The 21,856-nt window shown below is 36.2% G+C and overlaps 1 non-coding gene across 1 annotated transcript; it reads right to left on the minus strand.

Annotated features, from left to right (window-relative positions):
* Positions 1 to 655: 655 nt before the first annotated feature.
* On the minus strand, positions 656 to 762 carry LOC111753889 (U6 spliceosomal RNA). Its single transcript, XR_002788658.1, has one exon. It is a non-coding gene; the product is annotated as a U6 spliceosomal RNA (small nuclear RNA).
* Positions 763 to 21,856: the final 21,094 nt, after the last annotated feature.

Below are 21,856 nucleotides of genomic sequence, written 5' to 3' on the forward strand. Positions count from 1 at the left end.
TGCAGGGTGTTAGTGCATCTACAAAACACATCTTTGTCCCTTCTTTACCCCCAGCGCCACCCTGCTCCTCCAACTTTTGGCTCCTTTTCCTTTCATAGAGTAAAATGTCTCTATTTTCTATGAACTATTTTTTACTTTGCTCTTTTTATGTATAATTGGGTTTTTCCTATAAGAGAAATTATGCATGTTTAAGCCCGTGGTTCTGCTTCACTTTCCTTCAGCTTCTGGTCTCAGTGTTCATCTGTTTTCCTGCAAACAGATGATCTCCTTTTCGGCAAAGTAGTACTCTCTTGTATATAAATATTATTTTTTGTTTCCTCTATTTGGCTCTTTACTTGAATTATATTTTGATTTTGTCACATCAGAAATAGCATGATATTTAACCTGTGGGTCTCATTTATTTCCCTTATCATTACTTTTTGAGGTATATCCATTTACTTTTCTTTTTCTTCTTTTATGTGAAAGAAAAGAAAACAAAAAGGATGGAGATAATACATAATTTTAAAAAATAAACAATAAGAAATCACTAGTTGATAATTAATTACTTATTGTCCTCTTAGAAATCGTTGTTCAAGTTACAAAAGTAAAACATACAAAAAAGACATCCAAATAATGAGATTGCCAACAGTTCTGTGCAACTATCCAACAAAAAGTTAAAAATGGGGAATGCTTCATGAATTTGGGTATCATGCTTGCTCAGGGTCCATGCTAATATTCTCTGTATCATTCCAATTTTAGTATATATGCTGCTGAAGTGAGCACACATCCATTTTCTTATGAAAGATTCAAATACATCCTTCTTTACTTCCAATCTTAGTGTAACTTCTTGATTAAAATCAGGAAGTTGGTATTTTTCTTTCTTTCAATAGTGCTATCAGGTACTAGGAATTAATTAAAAGTAGCTAATTGAATATAAGTGAAATAATTAAAAGAAGTTATAATACATATATGCTGATTCTGTTTTGAGAATGTTATCATCCAGTAAATGCCATTTCTCTACAGGCTCAGTCATTCTAAACTAAGTACCTTTGAAGAAAGCACAGTCATTAAATGATTCCTCTGACAAGTGACAAGGTCACACAGCCTTGAAGAAAATTTGATTCAGAAGTGCATGTCTAGTCTCTCGTGCTCAGGGCCCAGGCTGTCTTCCTGAGTGGGTGGCTGATCCGTGACCCCTGTAAATGGAGGAAGGGACAGAGTTCTCCTGGCTAGAGTGACTACAGGAGAAATCTTGTTGCAGAAGCAGGTATGTGGGAATAGAGTCCAGGAGCATCACCTTACACGAGCAGGGAGGAAGGAGGAACCCATCCTCGGCTGGAAGGAGGAGGTGAAAAAGAACCGAGAGGAGGAGGCTGTCAGGTTTTGGGACAGCTAAGAGGCCGTGAGAAGGAAAGGGCTGGGTGGGTAGGCAGGCTGCTTCCCCTGCCGCTCCATGTCTCCTGCACATGAGCCTGCTTTATTCAGAAGGTCAGAAGTGGGAAAAGACTTTCCTTAGAGTTTAAAGAAAGGATTCAGAGGCAAGCAAGCCAAGGGCTGCCTTATTTCTATGTTTTCTCCTTAATGAATTACGGATTTTACTGTGGCAGAATGAAAGAGAAAAAATATTCAATATTTATATATTATATAATATATATGCAAGATAGATAACAAATATAGGTATGTGCATTTACACCTACATACATGTGTGTCATATATATATATATATATATATATATATATCTTTACACACACACACACACACACACATATATATATATATATATATATATATATATATATATGCACATGCACACATAACAGCATTGTGTCAGGTGTTATATATTTCTCTGTATTACAAAAAATAAAACAGTTCTGATTTTTGCATAGAAGCAATTTTTTTAATACTCATGTTTTCCTGTTGACTATATCCTGACTTATCAACCAATACCATCCTTTTCATCAGCAATGCACCTCGCCTGGACTCCCTCCAAACACTTTACAGTAAACAGTGTGGGACAAAATAGCCCACCATGACCTACAGAAAAACCAGTGAGTGCCCAGGAAACCCCGTGTGGTAATTAGTACCTTTTCATATTGCAGCACGAAGTTATTCACTTTCTGTTTGGTCATCATTTCGAAGCCAAGCCCAATGGATGAGGGATTTTAACAAGTCATAAAAGGACTCAGGCAATTACAGTGACAGTGGAGCAGAAGCTATTAAAAAGACAAAGGTAAAAAGTGACCATGGGTCCCTGTTTAAAAGATGCCATTAGGAAGGGTTGATAAACTGGTGCAGTTTTCTATGCAGGAAAGAGGAAAAAGCTGAACTGGCACTTCATGTCACTACATAAAATTTATATTGCTCTGATTAAGTATTAAGTACTTTTTATCATAATGGACTTTACATATTACAACACTGGGAAGATTTTAATGCAGCTGCGGAAAGGATACAGCCTCAAGATCTTTCCATTTTTGCTCTTGTATATTATGAGAGCTGACATTATGTTTCTGCATATCTTTTATTAAGCATTATGTCTACCTTTAAACTCCTATGATATTCCATGTAGCATTTTCCAATAAAGTATATTAATCGTATTTTATATACAAGAACAATGAGTTACAGGCGTACAGCCACTTAGGATTTCCTTCAGCAGAAACAGAAAGAACAGAACAGACCTAGTTTTTAACTGAGGGGGCTAAAGCACCCTGGTAGCCAAATAATTCTTAAATTTACAAGTGGATCATTGAACATACACATCACACACCATGCATTTTCTCTTTTTATAAATGAGTGACTCCTGTAGGCCAAAAGTGTGCTCATGTACATCAGTGACCTTCTGATTCACAGTGGTGACCAGCTTAAAATTTTCTTTCTTATTAGAGTCATAGGCTGCATGTTTGCCACCAGACCTTCAGCAAGTGAACTAATCTGATGACTACCCAGGTGAAATTATTAAGATGGTATCATGCCATAGTCAATGACGTGTGTTTGGGTACTGGGCATAGAATCCTGACTGTCTGCAACTATTATCAAAAGAATATTCTACAAGACCTTTAGGTCTAGCTTTCACATTTAGATAAAAAATATACCAATACATTTTTCTCAAGAGGCAGGATTTGTCCTGGTAGACTCTGCTAAGATTTCTATTGTCTGGACATGAACCAAAAAGCTGGCATATTCCTATGGGTTAATAGTCACTTTATAAGGCAAAATTTATGTATTTACTTAATTATGCCCTAGGATGTCCCTCAAAGTCATGACCAAAGATCAACCAAATTCAATTAAATTTCTTTGTCATGAGTGTACCTCTCAGGTGTAATGAAATGATATAATGATTTTTCAATCAAAAGTGAATCAAAAATCGATTAAATGTACATTGACCTCGTGCCACTGATAGTTAAGAAGGAAGCTGCAATAAAGCATTGCTAATATTAATCAATATTTCTTTCAACTATTACTCAGAGAAGACAGCACCACGACAGATTTTAATCGATACCCTAAAGTGTGCTTTTTACATGTAGAAGAGTGACCATTTTTATTGCGACCTATGAGAAGCAGATCAGTGAATTTCAAACGTAAGGCAAGCAGCAAGGGCAGTACAGCATTTCCTTCTCTGGAATTTAAACTGCCAGTTGTGTGATCCTATTCTGAGAACTACTAAACCTCATGAGCATCTTTATGAAGTGTGATCAAAAACAGAGTGAATGATGCTGCAAGTGCCATCCAAGCCAACGCAGGATTGTAAACATGTGATGCTGTGTCCTCCCCCATAGTAATCACCTGATGTAATACTGTGTGATGCCTGGCTCTTCCTCAGAGTCACAATAACCATAAAAAGCTGATGTTGTTAATCAGTTTCAGACATCCAGGCAGCTAGAGTAACACCACTAAAGACATTCAGGAAAGAAGACTGCCTGAAGTGCTTCAGAAAGCAGTGTGTAGAATGGGAGGAGGTTCTTGATAGCAAGGTTTCTTTTGCTACATACACATTTTTTTTAAAATTTAAAAGTCCATAGTATCCCTGGTACCAGGGTCTGCAGGTCATGTGCCTGCCCAGGGAGGATTCAGAGCTGATGGATGCAGACCAACACTGGGATCTTCCAGATATTGAAAAATGAGGTCAGGCAGCTAAAACAAAATGCTTTATCGTCTCCTGCTGTCTTCTTTTATCCTTTTCTGTGCCTCCTTTTTCTTGCCATTACTTTTGTTTTTCTTCTTCCCCTTACAAAGAGAGGATGAATTCTCTGAACATTGTTATTGAACACAAATACGCAGTCAAAGTGTTCCCTTTTCAGCAATCATAAAACTAAAAGAGGCTGATTTTTCAGAAAGTGAGACAGTGTGATCATCATGAAAGGATCAGAAAATGAGGAAATCAGGGATCTAGAGAGAAAGAGTAGTCAACTAAAGATACAAAATTGACACACTGGTCCACAACCCAACATATAGAGAGTGTCTCAGATGAGAAAGAGACTAAGAGCTTTGCTAGAGAATCTGAACTGAGGTTGCATATTCATGCATAAGAAGGTAAACACACACACACACATACATGTATGTACATACAGTGATTTGCAAATCCGTATCACCTTAAATTGTAAAAGTTTAAAGAGATAAGATACATCTCTATCATCCTTAGATATACTTTCTAATCTGCCCTATCATTAATTTGGTACACATGATGGCACAATAAAATGTAACAAGTTGATTTTGGCACACAGCTTTGAGGATATCATATTATATGCTTATATGTGAATATACACAATTTGGGTTCTCTGGATTCTCAGTTATGTGCATAAAATTCAGCTATTTTTTCCCAGGTGGAGGGAACATTACATACCTAAGGAGTGAAATATTCATAATCTAAAAATCTTAATGGCCAGAAGATTTCATATAGCAGCATTAAAATAAAGATTTGCCCCTCTGCCAATGGAAATGAACACACAGCACAATCAGTATGCATTTTAGAAGAAAAATCTCCAGGACTTCAATTTGAATTAAGATTCTCTCCAAAATTCATTTTCTGGCACAAAATTTAGGAATAGAATCAAGCATATATTGCTAAGAAGCCTGAATGCCAAATGAAATATGGTTTCTTCCGGTCTGTCCTCTGTTCATCAGGAATCCTGTTCCTGAAACTCCACCGTGAGCAGTGGTAAATCAACATCATTTTTAAAATATATGTGCACTTTTGTACAAAAGAGAGAAACTGCTAATATTCTGGAATCTGGGGCCAGGCTAATGGGCTTTTAGGTTCCAAATTCTATCATGAACACTGATGACAAAGAGTTTTTCATGGAAAGAGCTCTCAGAACTGTGACTTTTATTAACCAGAATTCAATTACATGCAATAGTGAATCTTTTTCTTACATAATGAGCACATAACCATTGGCACAGTAAAGGCATCCAACGGTACCTGATTTTTCTTTTCTCACAAGTGGGAAAAATAACCTTGGGCTGCTTCCTCCTGTACTCTATCCCTCCCACACATTTTTAGATAGAATATAAATGCTTGGAACAATTGAAGCTTACAATCAGTGTGGCTGGTCAAAGAACCTTTGGGAAAATGGGTCGTTTTGATGTCAAAGGGATCACAGCTGAATCCAAAGAAAGTCTTTAGAAGAAGAAACTGCTTCTAAAGAGAAGGTGAAGAACAGTTTATTCAGGGCAGGAAGAATCATCAAAGGTAACTTTTTGGCTGAGGGCATTGGTAGGAAATAAGAGATGACACCACCTGCCACTTTATGTGATTCAGGAAGTATTCTGATGTGACTGTTCTGTCATTGAACCTTTCAGTGTCATACACAGCAAATTGTCATTCTCCCATCATGACAGATAACATTCTGGACTCCCTTGTTTGTATTCACTCGTCATCGAACCTAGATCGCCTTCTTAAACCTCACCTAAGACCATGTCCACCGCTTGATTATTATTTAGTGTGGGCAATGGGAACTCAGTAAAATGTCAGCAAAAAGAGTGGCTTGCTGCTAAGGGGCCCCGTGATGACTCTAAGGTTCAGTGTGTTCATAAGACTCCAGCTTGCTTCTCTCTAGCTCATTTGTAACAGATTTCTCACTTCACTGAAGGGTGACTTAATTCTACATTTCCTGGCAGAAATCTGGGCTCTTCTTTCTTCTGGAATCCACATACAATTTATTAGCAAATTCTGTTAATTTCATATTCAAAATATATCTGGTTTGCCCCTTTATTGGCACTCAGATAATCATCTTCACCTTGCTTGCAGGAGGTCTGTCAATAAGACCTCCCTGGGAAATCTTTGTCCCATTGCAATCTCTGTTCTTCTTGAGTTTGCATTTTAAAAAAATTAGATCATGCCCCTAACTTCCTAGAACTCTCCAACTTCTCCCCACCCTCCTTACTTAAAACACAAAGTGTTGTTTTAAAATGTATTTTTTAAGTTGAAAGATGAGATCAAATGAAATTATGCACAGCATCATTTGTGCAATGACTAAATCTAGCTAAGAACGTGAATTTCGTCACACATATAGTCATTGTGTTGAGGTGAGAACATTCTAGGTTTAGTCTCAGCATTTTCCAGAATACAATATATTGTTACTATACTCAGCCAAAATATTGAACAGTAGGAGATCTCTTGAACTATTACTTTTGTCTAAAGTTGGGATCCTTTTATCAAGCCCTCCTTAGACCCTAGAGGCAACAATTCTATTCTCCAGTTTCAGAAGATCAAAACAAAAGCCTTTTAATGCCACAGGGGACATCTCAGCAGCCCTTCTCTCTGGGTTAGAGTTTATTTGTTTCTGACTGCTTTTCCCATCCCATAGGTGCCTTCTCCAGAATGACCTGTGGTGCTGGTCCTGCCTCTTAGCATATTTGCCCCTGGTGGTCTCTCCTCCACCCCCGGCTCATGCAAAGAAACAAGACTCACTTTCTTCAAAGCTGTGCCTGAATCCCTCCATGTCTGCCAGGGTTCCACCAGAGAAGCAGAAGCAATAATATTTAGAAAGAGTGTATGTATTCAGAGACGTTTTCCAATGGATCAGCACACCTTTTGGTAGGGACAATAAATCCCACAAACCAGGAAGTCATGCTGGAACTCAAAGGTGACTGAAAGCTCCAGACTACAGCCTGAACTCCTGGATGTGATAGGATGGTGGGCTGCATATAGTCTACAATTAAAAACATGTTTTGAATGAACAAATGAAATAGAAACCAGCATACACAAAACTGAATAGGAAGGGAGGAAAAGGGCAGAGGTTTTGTATGAGGGGGAAAATCTCAGGTTTCCCAGAAAAAAAATAATACAGAATAGTTGCCTAGTAATCTATTATACACCATGGCAGACTTACTGAGAAGTCAAAAGAATAGACATGAATTACTGGCAGCAGTTTCGAACACTCGGAATCCTAGGAGTGCACATATACGCATGCGTGAACTGTGTGTATGTACCAGTTGCGACTGTAGATATGGCTTTAACACCCTTGTTAATGCACACAGCCCGCAGAAGAAGACACCACCATCAGAAAGGTCACCATAGTGGACAGTGGTAGCAGACACACAGGAGAATTTTTGGCCACAAGAAATTTTTTGGCAAGATGTGTGAGAAGTACTGTGTCCTATAAGATTATCACAGTGTTTCAGAAACTGGAAATTTCTCCTTTCACTCCCTTGAAGCTGAGTCTGGGAAAAGCAAGTTCTTCATGCATTCATCATGATGGGAGAAGCAGAATATACATGCACACAAGAAATAGTTCAGTAACTAAATCCGTGGTTTAAATGGATGCAACCATCCTCCCATCTGGGCTGCATCTGATATGCTGAGATCTCATTCTGAATTTTTATCCTCCATTAATCAGCTTTGTTGCTAGGTATAAATCATTTGGGACAGGTCACAGCACTGTAGTCTGTTTAAATTTAAATTAACTTTTTGTAGCCAGTATATTTTTCAAATAGAAATCTAACTAACATACCTCAAAAACACTAGGAATTTAATATTACAAAATAAGTGGAAAAATTTGATAAAAATTATACATAATGACACATTGGTTCACACATGCTTTTGTCTGCAAACAATTTGGTTCTCAAAGAGAAGTGCTTGGCAGAATTTCGTTTTTGTTTGTGACCACTGCACCAAATCAAGTGACAAACACACTGCCGTCCTCATTCCCACACAAATACAAATGTGCTCATTTTTTTTCTGGAATTGAAGACCAAGCTAATTTTCTGAACCCAAGTATCACTCTATACATAGTATATCAATTTGTACCTAAACACTTTGTAAAGTTTTGATATGTGACTAAATATGAATACATTTGTGTATTTTGGTAACCTCTTTTAACAATGCAAAGGCTAGGTTTTCTGATGTTGAGTGACACACATATTAACATGTGTAAGCTATATGCAAAAACATTCAAAATACCTTAAAAAGCAATAAAACTAACATTGTGAGCAACGAAAATAAGTAGAACATGAATTTGCTCCTAATGTTTAAAAATCTTTGTCTTTATAAATTACAAATGAGAACACAGTACTTGTTTCTGAAACCTGGAAATTGGAATCTGTGATGAAAGAAGAAGTTTTTGTGTTAGTCACCTGTGCTACCACTGTGACAGCACACTGGAGACAAATAACACAAGGAAGAAGAAATTTATTGGGGCTCACGGTCTCAGAGATTTCAGTCCATGGTCACATTTTCTGTTTATTATGGGCATGCTGGGAAGCAGATCACCATGGTGGAAGGGTATGGAGGATGAAAACTATTCATCTCATGACAGAAAGAGGGAAAGACAGACAGAGACCGAGAAAGAAACAGAGACAGAGACCCAGAAAAAGAGACAGAGACTAGAGGGCACAGCCACAATGACCTCCTTCCTCCAACTAAGCACAACTCGCCAACCTTCCCTGTTTCCCAAAGTGCCATCAACTGAAAACAAGATCACTGGCAGATGGCATTTTGATGACAGGTAAGATCAAAATTATTACAATAAAATATAGAACTCAAGTAACACAAATTTTCTCAGGAATGAAGAGAGCAAGCTCTGTGATATTGTAAGATGCCAAATTGTGAACTGGATTAGAATTCATAAATTTATTCACCTAATAAATATTATATATATATATATATATATATATATATATATATATATATCCTCTCCTCTAAAATATTTCCCATGGATTTTTTATAACAAAAATTTGGCCATAGCATGCTTTCTGTGCTTCTTTGAGAAGCGAGTTTAAATGACATACTGATCAAAATCAGATATTGGATGCTTTATAGTTAATTGAATTATATGCTGGGATGCACCGTCTAGAATTTTAAAATGAAAAGCAAAAGACAGCTGAAATATAGAAAAGGCCTGAAAGCACCTTTGTGTGCCCCTCGGGCCCACGACGCTGTGTTTCCACAGAGCAGGCTGCATGACGCCTCTCTAGAGGTTGCAGACGCTACACAAACTACGCACACTTGTGCTAAATAAAAAACAGACAACCCGAGACAACACTCATTCTTCCAATAAATTTATATTGATTATTTGTGCTCTCTCAGCATCTTCCATAACCTGATAAAGCACCAGATACTATATACCAAAATGTCTAGCATCCCAAAGGCAAGGAACGTCCCACTAAAATAAATACCACAGAAGCCATGTCGCCCCAGGTATCTGGAACCCTCTCTGGACATACTGCGGAAACACCTGTGATTACGGTGCTGGAGGACCTGAACTTGTGCTCCTTGCTCAAGGTCCAGGAAAGCCCACCTGTGGGAACACCTTCTACTCAGGCACAGGCCACAGGGATGATAACTTCCAACAGAGCAGGAATAATCAAAGAAACAAGACCTCAAGAAATCCTTGGAAAATAAAATCGTTAATGGCATTATAGTTCCCCAAAGGAGGCTAGGACCTACATGTTAAACATAAACATGCTGACTTCTGCTAAAATAAGAAGATAGCAAGGGCACAAATGTTCCACAACACTATGTCAAATGTCTAGTAAAATCAAAATAACCATCTGCTTTTGGACGAAACAGAAAATTTACAACCTTAAAAAAAAGAAACTTACATAAAATTATAGAGAGGGGTTGGTTGTTGGAACCATTAGTCATGAATTCTAATGAAGCCTTTCAAGAATGCATCAGAAAGCCACTATAAATTCTCCTGAAAAAAATTAAACATACAGTATCTCACCAAAGAAGCAAACTTTTTGAAAATACCTGATATATACAGAATTAAAAAGAATATACCAGTAAAGGAAAAACCAAAAACCAACTTTTGAATAAGAAAGTTAAGTGATGATTATAACAAAAAAAAAAAAAAATCAGTGAACTAGAGGACTTGAAGACAGACAGAGCAATAGAATGTATGCAGTCTGAATGGAGAAAGAAAATACACTGAAAAATATGGAAATAGAACCACAGAGCCTCATGACATGGCAGAACAATAACAGAACACCGTTGGAAATTCAGAGGGAGACTAAAAGAGCACTAAAGTGAGAATGCCTGAGAGCCTAAGGAAATTTGATAAAAGACATAAATGTACATAACAAAATTAAATAGCATCACACTGATGAAATAATAACCAAACTCTGGAACCTCAATGCAAAAATGTAGGAAAAAAATCAGCGTTGGATCTATAGATTAGTACAGAATTTGTTTAACACACATGAGGCCCCCTAGGTTTGCTCTTCAATCCACCCACACAAATAAAAATGCATACACACACACACACACACACACACACACACACACGTGTGCAAAAACATGAGTATGTGCATGCACCAAAAAAGAAACCTCAACAGCTCTTAGAAAGAAATTTCCTCACAGATACTTCAAATGACTGGAAATTTCTTACCTGAAACCAGTAAGTCCAACTAGTAGTGGTAAAATGCTGAAGAAAAGCTTTCTTCAGGAAGCATGATTGCCCATTCTGGTGCCAGGACTCCAACTGACTGAGACAGTTTGCAAGAATGAAAAACAAAAAGAAATTTATTGTTAGTAAATGTACTTAGAGTGTATGGCTAAAAGAAAATCTCTAAACACTCAAATTGGAGGAAGAACCCTGAAATAAAATGGTGCCTTAAAGTAAAATCAGGGCACATTAATCATGATTAAGACAGTTTAAAGTCCAAAAGTAGATACCCTAAAGCTGTAAGCAGAGATACTTACTTCCAATAGTTTGCATTTAATTGTATGTTTATTGTTCTGCCTTTGTAAAATATTAAAACTTATTTCAGGGATTTTTGACTAGTTGTTTAATAATAATAATAATAATAATAATAATAATAATATATAAAACAACATCCTATCTCTTAATTTTTATTTTTTGAAATAGCTTTTGTACCTGGAGGACTATTTTTTAGTACATTTGAATGCAGATTCACAATTAGATAAGGTTAGGGAAATACTGATATCTTTATCAACTATACTACTGACATGCTGGTTATGAGAAATCATAGCTTTCTACAAAGATAAGCAAATTGAATTACTTTTAAATTACGTGGCAAAATTTTAGTTTATTTTCACGTAGTGTTACTTACTCAGATACAAAGTAAAAACATGATAAAAATATTAAGCATTGCATTTATACGGTGAAGGCACAGGTACTAAGATATTATTCAAATACTTCTACACATTTAAAATGCATTCTTAAAGGAATTTAAAAAGGCTAGGAGAGAAAAAGCACAGCAATTCTTTCACGAATCAAATGCAAAGTGATTCATAGTACTATTTTATTTAAAATGAAAATAAAAGGAATCTATGATGAAATATTGCTAATTTTCAGTTGATTTCACCCCACTGAAATTTCAATTCTGTTTATGGCTTCTAAGATACATAATGCCTCTATATGCTGCTGGGTTTGAACACTTTAGTTAAGGAAATATGGCTGCATAAACTATGATGAAAACTCACTGGAATTATTTGATTTTGTGCTTCAAAAATCCACAATTTATAATCTCTTTGGGTCATAAGTTCTTTTCTAAAGAAGCTGATTTCTGTGATCCTTTCTCTCATGTCTTTTGTTAAAAATCTTTCAATTATAAATAAGTTCAGTATTTATTACAGGGAAAAGAAGGAAAAATATGACCAACACACATCAATGTAAAGGGTTATAACTTACAAATGAAAATATAAATAAAATAAGACTGATACATATTCCAAAACTTAACATTAGAAATTGCTCTACCCCCCAAATAGTAGGATTATAATTTATCCAGATTTTGCTTCATATGTGAATTAATATTACTTTAATGTGGTTGAAAAAGTAATGTTAGTCATGAGAAAAATAATAAAAAGGAATTCAGGAGGAAATGGGGCTCTGGGGAATTGTTGAAGATTTTCTCTTCAAGAATTCAGAGAGGTGACATTTTCCTTGAAGCAGTTTTGTGAAACACGTTGGTGCTTTGCCGTATTAATTAATTGGCATATTCTGAAGCAAATTCATAGGTGTAAAGAGTTATAGAGTAATCGACCTTAACAAATGATTTAATTTCCAATTGTGATACCTCTTTGGGAAGGTGCATCCCTTTCGGGGCTAAAAGCACATTGCCACCAGGTTTTTCAGGTTCACAGGATCAATAGTGAATTAGGGGGAGACAAAAGAGTGGAAACTCAGCAGCTGGAACCAGGAGTCTTCCTCGGTGAAGAGCAGGCTTCAATAGCAGCCCAAGAGCACTTTGCAAGCCCATATAAAGGTCCTGGGTCTCCTATTGATTGAGCTCCAACCACTTCACTTCTGTCTAAACCCTCCAGAATAATCAGGTACACACGATTGGAGAAAAGCAAGAGGGAAAAAAGATAAAGAAAAAAAGAAAGTAAACCCTATGATTCATCAATTCCTAATCCCCAAGGTTCAAATCCAGTTGAAAAGCATAGTACTGGTTGCTATGGGCAACTCAAACCTCTCTCTCAATCTCTCTCTCTCAATCTCTCTCTCTCTCTCTCTCTCTCTCTCTCTCTCTCTCTCTCTCTCTCTCTCTCTCTCTCTGTCTGTCTTAATTTGAAGCTGACACCTGAAACCTCTGGAATCAAGTGTCTGAAGGGAATTATTTGTAGCTGCTGCAGTCACAGTTCACCTGTAAATTTCCTCAAAATTAACTCTGAGAACCACAGTGCAATTAGGACATGGGCACTCTAGGATCATATTCTCAAGGATTTTAAGGGTTTCCTAATTTTCACACGAGGATGCTTTATGCTGCCTGTAATCTTGGTTGCTAACCGTGGCACCATTAGTTGATCTCAGCTTTATTAAGACTGAGTTATCTCTATTCAGATTTTCATTCCATACATCTGGAAGAATGTGAAAAGAAAGCTTAAAGTTATACATGTGAGTTTGGCTAGTTTCATAGTCTTACTTCATAAGACATAGATGATTTACTAGAAAAGTGAATAAAAAGCGGTAAAACATGCAAGGGGGGTACAATCTCTAATTCCATTTAACTAAAGCTTCTTCTCCAGGTAAAGACAGTGGGTGATGCTAAATCCAGATTTAGAAACGCTTGCTCAGGAGAATCACAGTGAGCATGTCAGCTGCCCGTAGGTGACTAAACTTTGCATCCTCTCATTTGGAGAGAGCAGATGATGCCTTCTTTGTTTTGAAATAAAATAGCACTGCACAACCCTTCCCTACCCCTTAAGGTCCTGGGAACACATGTATCATGGTGGTTTGGTGTAAGAATTTCACAACCAGTGGTGAAATCAGAGTTTTCTATAACTGGGTATGTTATAAATACCTTATTTAACATGGGAAGCATATTTAAGGATTACTGAGCACCATGGCAACATATTGATTATTAGTTCATAGATTGTTATGGACAATGAATTGAATAAAAAGTTGATTTTCCTCCTGCTGACTCTGTTTCCACCTTGCAGCATGGTGAGCTGCAGCAAATCACACTGAACGGTCTCTGGGTGTCTAAAGCTCAGTCTTTTCTTTTGCCTGGAAACACATCTTGAAGACTGGTGCATTTTGCAAGGACCAAAGGTCAGCATTTCAAATAGCATATGAAAATTAACAAACAATATGCAGAAATCTCAGGATCATTTAATTACTTTCAATAAAGAATAGACATTTAGCTAATAACTGATTTCATCTTTTGAAATGAAATAATGAAGGTAGGAGAAAGATTAAAAAGCAAGAAGACAATATGAGGGAAATGGGGTGCTATGAATTGAACACAATTACAATTTTTGGAGATACATAGTTGTGTGAACTACATGATGATTCACCTTCCATTTTTTGTACAGCAACTAGATATTTCATGATGCTCTTTTTGACCTGATGTGATCTGAGAGAGAATAGTAAGTAGTGTATTCAAGTCCTTCTTAGAGTTTCCCTCTGTCAGTGTTGGCCCCAGGGGCCAGTCACTGGGGCATGAGAGAAAGTCCTGTTTAAACATGCTAAAGTCACATACCGAGGTAACAGAACCTTAAGGAAAGGTGGTTTTAATAAAGAATTCTTTTTATACTCAGCGTATTTGTTTAGATTTATATTCTGTAGAGTCTGATGACAACTCAATAATGATTGCTCCAGACCTCTGTATTAATAAGATTTAATATAGTAAAGTTTCCAGCAATGTGTTTTTTGAAATATTATGAGTCAAGAAATATCCCTCTGAAGCTGAATCTCATCAACAGATTTTATGAGTTTGAATTCAAAGAATTATATATAGTTTCTAAGAAAAATGACCCCAAAGCAAGCAAATTAGTTAACTAGTTCTTATGTATGACAGATACGTTAGCTAGAATCCAATACATCTTCTGTGGCTCTTTTGAAGTTCACATTTTTAAAGTTAAGAGAACAAAATCCACCCTGTCTGCAGATGTATGGAATTGTAATTGCCAAAGGTCTTGGGCCAACATATTAGATTTTTAGAATGCATTATACATTTGAAATTTTGAAGCAGGTCACTTAGATCTCTAAAAAGAAGTGAAAACTTACACATACGAAATACAAAATTTCAGCAATATATATGTGTATATATATAGTATCTTATTTTAATCATAGACATAAAGAAAAAAAAAACAGTAGAAATAGGTTCCTGCATGTTAAAATCCTGATAGAATGCTTTCCTAATAATGGTTTAATGTTTATATAACTGTTTTATGAACAAAAGGAAATTTCTCACACAAATATTTGAAAAACTTATTTTTTGTGTGATAATTTATTCTCCTCCGAGACAGTTTAATATTTCTCTAATTTAATCTCTGTGTTCTTTTCTAAATACAAAATAGTTAACAATCATTTATGTAATTCTAAAAATGTTTAATAAACTGGAAATAAGTAGTTGCCACTTGATGATTTGTAAGGCAATATTTTTAAAAGTTCTTGAAATAATTATATATAAACTTGAAATTCTATATGAAAACTTTAGGATATTACAAATATATTTTTAAACATATGCACACAAAAGCTGCAATATTCAAACACAGATTGCATTCACATTTCTAAATGGAATAGCCAAATATAAATGAATTAAGGCAATTGAATTAAGACCATAAATTATTCTCAAATTTTTTATTCAAACTTTTAGAAATATTTCATCTTTTTTTTCATAAATACATGTTCATTTCTATGAGTTCATACTCCTCTCAAAGTACAAATAGTGCTTCCACCAGCTTTTTGGAGTTCAATCACTTGATAACCAGTTCACAACATTTCTTTCTTTGCTTTTAAAATAAATGTTTTCCAATCGATGTCCTTATATTTATAATGACACTTTAAGCATATAGGATCAATTGTCATTCTAGATACTGTGTCTTACAATGTCAATTTAATGAAGTCTCCGATATAAACAAATCTTTAATATTATATATCTATATATGATTTGTTTGGACTCCTTTTCCAAAGTCTAATTTGTTTCGCTGAGTCACCAATATTGACATTGCCAGAAACAAAAATATATTTCAGCAATTCTCAAACACCTGAAAAAAATCAATGAAAATGGATGAAAATTTACACAGCACAATAACTTGTTTTCTAATGGAAACTGAAAAAATACATATGTATGACTCAAAAAAAAGTATTTAATTCATAGAAGATATCATACGGCAGCAACGGAAATTCTTTCCAAGAACACTGGTAGGTGTCGAGGTGGTATCTTACTAGAGACTGTGTTTGACATATTAATATTTTCTAGCTTTTACTTCCCTTGATTATATAAGAGCATATGAGATTTTTTTGAAACCATTCTGTAATTATGAAATAAATGTGTATTTCAACTGTCAAGGGAAAATGCTGCTACCAGGTCAAGTAGCAATGTAACTCCCAAACCAGATTTCTCTAAGGAAATGCTTCTGGAAAAGTATCATTCTAATTGATGTAATCTGAAGTTATGAGCACAATTTTCCAACTGAAATGTATTTTTTATGGCTTGTAGTCAGCCGAGCAGTCTGGCTGTTGCTGACAACCCACTTAAGAAGAAAAGATCTGAGAAATGTTAACTATTGATCCGTAATCCTGGGAGTATTGAATTTAGCACACTTCTTTTGTACATCACTATGGTTGTGGTGTGTGTGTGTGTGTGTGTGTGTGTGTGTGTGTGTGTGTGTGTGTGTCTGTGCCTATATCTGTTTCTGTGTATAAAAACTTCCACTGGCTTTCAGTTTTACCTTGTTAGCTTATCTATCATGAAGTCTTGGTAAGTCATCTCCCAGGTCTTCTGTTATGGTCGTAGCAGTACCATTTTTCATGTTATTACAAGAAACACTTTTGCTTTGTATATTTGATTATTGCATTATTTCATAGCAACCACTCTTTCCTAATTCCAGTCCCCATCTTTGCTTCCTCCTTCTTCTTTACTTCCACTACTGATCATTGAAATGTGGCACCAGCTCCTGGGACATCCTTGCTGGATCTGACAGCCGCCACCCTCCTTTCCGTGCCTGTCACCACATGCTGAGCCATGATGGCACAAACCAGAAGCTCCTGTAGACAGAGGTGGTGCAGAGAATTAGGCTCCTCCTCTCTTCTCTCATCCAGAACTTAAGGCAGTGCAAGAATCATGTTCCACACACACTTTGGCTGAGCAAGTTCTAAATTGTATTTGAATTCATAATTGAGATAAGTAGTCCAGACAAGAATCCCTGGACCTGTTGCAGCTGAATTACCATCCTAAAGTTTGCTTCTTTGTTTTTCACATTCTATAGTTTGCAAATACTACTTTTTTTTTTTAATTTACAAAACTAGCATCCAAAATATGAAATGGTGCAAGTAAAACTTTTGGGAATCTGGTCATTTGAAATATGTAAAATGTGCAGTTCTTATAAAGAGATTTAACTTTTACCCTATCATTATCTTTGTTACATAGACATACACACACACACACACACACACACACACACACACACACACACAGAGAAACACACACACACACACATATGTGTCTCTAGATAACTGTAAAAACTGAAGTCAATAATATTAACATACTTTTCTGGATGGTGATGTAAAACATTCATAATCTTGATGATAGGTGATCATTCTAAAGGTATTTACTATTAGTGTTAATTTTCCAAATGGCAAGACTTAAATATGAACAGATTCTGTTACATTACAAAAGATACCTAGATTTCTTCTGCCTGCTGACTTAATGAACCAATAACTCTTCTGAATCATCCTTTTCAAAATCCCCGTGAAGTGTCTGCCTGTGGTCCTTATTCTGAAGAAATAAAGGTCTAGTCGGCTATAGTCACAAACTCCATCAGGGATACAGGCTCTTCAATTCAGACTGCATTAAAATATAAAAGCCAAGCCCTTTGATTTCTTCTATGAGTAAAAGAGGAAAGTCATCAAAATCTAAAAAAAATAAAATAAAATAAAACATCAAATAACTTATCAAGCAAGGTGTCTTAGCTACTTTTTCATCACTGGGACAAAATACCTCAAATTCAAAATTTAGAGAGGGTTATTTCAACTCATGGTTTCTGTCCACAGCCTGCTGGCTCCAAGGCTGGAATGGAAAGGGAGGAGGGTCTGGCAGAAGAAATCTATTCTTCCCATAGCAGACAGGAAGCTCAAAGAGGGAAAGATCCTTGGGACAGAAAACATCTTCCTGCTGTTTATAATCAGACTCCACCTTCAAATGTGAGAGCTTTAGGGGACATCTTGGATCTAAACCATATTATCGGACATGGTGGAACGCTTCTCTATTCTCAAGATTGTGGAAAGCTGAGACAGGAAGACTTGTAAGATCAAGGCCTCTCTGAGCAACTTTGCAATTTAGCAAGGCTCTTATCTAAAACAAAAGAAAGAGGAGAGAGGGAGGAGAGGAGGGAGAGGGACAAAGAGAAGAGGAGGGGAGAGAGCAGCAGAGATATGAGATGAGAAACAAAGAGAAGACAAGAGGGTTAGGGATGTAGTTCAATATGAGAATCCTGGGTTCAATCTCTAGTTACACACATGCACACCACTCACAGTCAGTCAACCAATCAACCAACTGATCAATCAATGACTTCATTTATTGGAATGTATAGACTTCAGTTCTTGATACTGACTTTCAGACAATTAGAAAATTACTACATAGTAGACTCTTCTGAAAAAATGGAACACACATGAATTTCCCTATTCTTATTACTAATAAGCAAGGTATTCTCATCTGTGTGTGTGTGTTTAGACAGGAGACACAGAGAGAGAGACAGAGACAGAGACAGAGACAGAGACAGAAACAGAGACAGAGAGAATATGAAATAAGGTAGAACAGCTAAAGGACCCTAGAACTCATAACAACAAACTGATGAATTTTGGGGTTTCCTTTTTCTGCCTATATTCTCCATTTACTGGTAAAGAAGCCAAAAATCTAGAAATGGCAATGGCTACAGAAAAGCAATTTTCAATCTAAAGAAACAGAAAAGTACCAGAAAGTATTTCCTCCACTGCATCCAAACAGGTCAGAAAACATATTGTGTCTCTACATAAACCATGAAAGCAGAGGGTTAGTGGGAAACTAGAGGTTAAGGTTGGTTAATAATGACTGTTTCAACATCTCCACAGAGTGGCATAAAGAAGCCCAGGAGGGCTCAGGAATTTCACCCCTGCTGAACAGTGACGTGGATATTCATCTAATGATGCTGGCAGGAAATGCATGAGGAGCCCGCCCTCCACGTGCCATTAGCATGAACAAAACACCATCTCTCGCCAGCTTTCCCATCACTGAGCATGATTCCCTACACCACAACATTAAAAAGTGACTTAACCTGGCTAATTGGTTCAGGGGATTTAGTCCATGTTTGGCTGGCTTAGAAGCATAAACAGTGTGGTGGAAAGGATGGAAGCAAAAGGTTTAGTTCATAGTAGCAGGCAGCACAGCAGGTGAACAGTGCCATAAGGAAAGGGACCAGGAATCATGTATAGCATCCAGAGCGAGGCTTCATGATCCACCCAGACACACCCAAAATGTGCTTTCCCAATCTGCTAGTCTGATGAAGTTGACATTAAGAATAATTGTCTCACATGGCAGCAGTGAAGAAGAATGAAAACATCAGAACATGCCCCATTTTCCACCGTCAATGAGGTCATTCCACCCAGGTGCTAATTAGACCAAAATAGAAATTTACCCAAGAAGAAAAAGGCATCCTGAAAAAGGCACAATGTGGAGTAGTGGAGGCCAAAAAGAAAAAGTAACTTCTATCTCACCTAAAAATAATGAGGCAGACTTTCCTCACTCCAGCCCCCTGCCAAAGAAGTGCCAGAAAAAGTGGCTACACATAATTTAAATAAAATACTGACTCCCAAAACATGATGGAAAAGTGTTCAGATTTCCTTGAAAGTTACTACCTATGTCAAGAAACAGAAGGTCCTAAATTTTGATTAAATTGATCACAAGTTAATATAAAAATTGGGATATTAAATGATAGAATTAAATAGTAAGTTTTTAAAGCTATGATAAAAGCCATTTTACCAATAACTTATGAAGGGATGTAGAATTGAAGAAAATATTCACAAATTATTGGAAGAAATAGAAAATCCAAGAAATAGGTGACATAATGAAAAATAGAATGAAAATATTACATGTTAAAATTTCAACTCTGAAATAAGAAGCTTAATACATAATCTCAAAACAATGAACAAAAAATAAGACCCCATGAACAAGAACTTAGAATAAGATAAATTATCTGATATGAAGAAGAAAACAGAGTCTGAAAATAAAAGAAGGAACTTGGTGATCTCAGGTAACAAAAATGTGACATTTGTGTCATCAAGAAGGAATATAGGGAAAAGGAAGAGGCCTAAAAAGAAAAAAGAAGTCTTTGACAAATAACTTCTTAGTCTTAGGAAAATGCTAACCTTAGCACTGGAGCAAACCTCAAACATGATTAAGCAAGCACAAATAGACGTAAGACAATCAAATTTCTGCAAATCAAAAGTAAATAAACGTATCTTGAAAGCAGCCAAATGTTGATTCTTTGAAGTGTTTCCCATGCAGTCTGGGTTTTGTTCATGAACTCTTTTCCTATATCTTCAAGATTTCTGCCTAATTTCTCTACCAGTAGATTTAGTGTTTCTGCTTTAATACTTACATATTTGATTCATTTTGACTTTAATTCAGTGCATAATGATAGACACAGGTCTAGTATTAGTCTTCAGCATGTAGAGAGCCAGTTTTTGCAGAAATATTTATTGAAGAGGCAGCATATATTCCTGTGAATATGTTTGACACCTTTATAAAAGATAAGGTGGCTGAATGTGTTAGTTGTGTCTGAATCTTCTAATGTTCTCCCTATCCTCAGGATTTTGTTTTCATTTTAGACAGTACCATGCTGATTTTAACACAGTAGCTTTGTAGTATAGTTTCAAGTAAGGGATTGTGATGGAACCTGCCTTTCCTTTGTTGCTCAGAATTGTTTTTGCTCTTCTAGATTTCTTCTGTTTCCAAATGAATCCTAGGAATGTTTTCTCTAGTTCTGTGAGATATGCCAACAGTATTTTTATTGGAACTCCTTTAAGTCTGTATAACAGTTGTGGGAATATGCACATTTTCAGTAAGTTGATTCTTCTTATCCATGAGCAAGGGATATCTTCCCAACTTCTGGTATCCTCTTTGATCTCCTTTTTCAGACTAGTGTAAGTTCCAATGTATAGAACTTTTACTTTGTTGGTAGATTGATTCCTAAATGTTTCTTTTTTATTTTTATTTATTTTTATTTTTTGATGCTATTGGAAAGGATGCAGTTTCCTTGGTTTCTCTCTCAGTGAGTTTGTTGTTTGTATAAAGAATCAACAACTGGAATCCCATTAAAAAGCTTTTGCACATCAAAAGAAATCACCAACAGAATGAAAAGACAACCTAGAGAATAGGAAAAATGTTTAGTGAACTATCCCTCAGGAAAAGAAAGGATTTCTATCTAGAACATATAAAGAATTGAAAAAAAAATCAGACATCCAAATTCAATCACTATCTAAAAATGGGCATCAGAGATGAATGCACTCTTCTCAGATGGAGATAAGCAAATGGAAAATAAATATATAATGTTTGACATTATTGCTAATTTGAGAAAGTCAAACTAAAACACACAGACACACACACACACACACACACACACACACACACACACACACACACACAGATTCCATGTCACCCCAGAAAGAAAGGCTAAATCAAGAAATCAAACAATAACAAATGTTGGAGGGTCTGTAGGGAAAAAGGACACTTTTCCATTGTTGGGGAGGGTAAGCTTGTATAACCACTGTGGAAATCAGTATGGAGATTCCTCAAAAAACTATGATTAGAAGTCCCACTTGACCCAGTTATTTTCCTTCTGGATATCTTCCCAGAACAATTAAATTATCATATCACCATGATATATGTGCAACCATGTTTATAGTGGCACACTTTGTGATACCAAAATCTTCAAAACAATCCAAGTTCCCTCTAAGTGAAGAGCACATAAAAAAGAGGCAATATTTTTTATAC

The sequence above is a fragment of the Cavia porcellus genome, unplaced genomic scaffold (genome assembly GCF_034190915.1).
Source record: "Cavia porcellus strain 051 isolate PalLab524CR breed Dunkin Hartley unplaced genomic scaffold, mCavPor4.1 scaffold_4, whole genome shotgun sequence".
Taxonomy (NCBI): domain Eukaryota; kingdom Metazoa; phylum Chordata; class Mammalia; order Rodentia; family Caviidae; genus Cavia; species Cavia porcellus.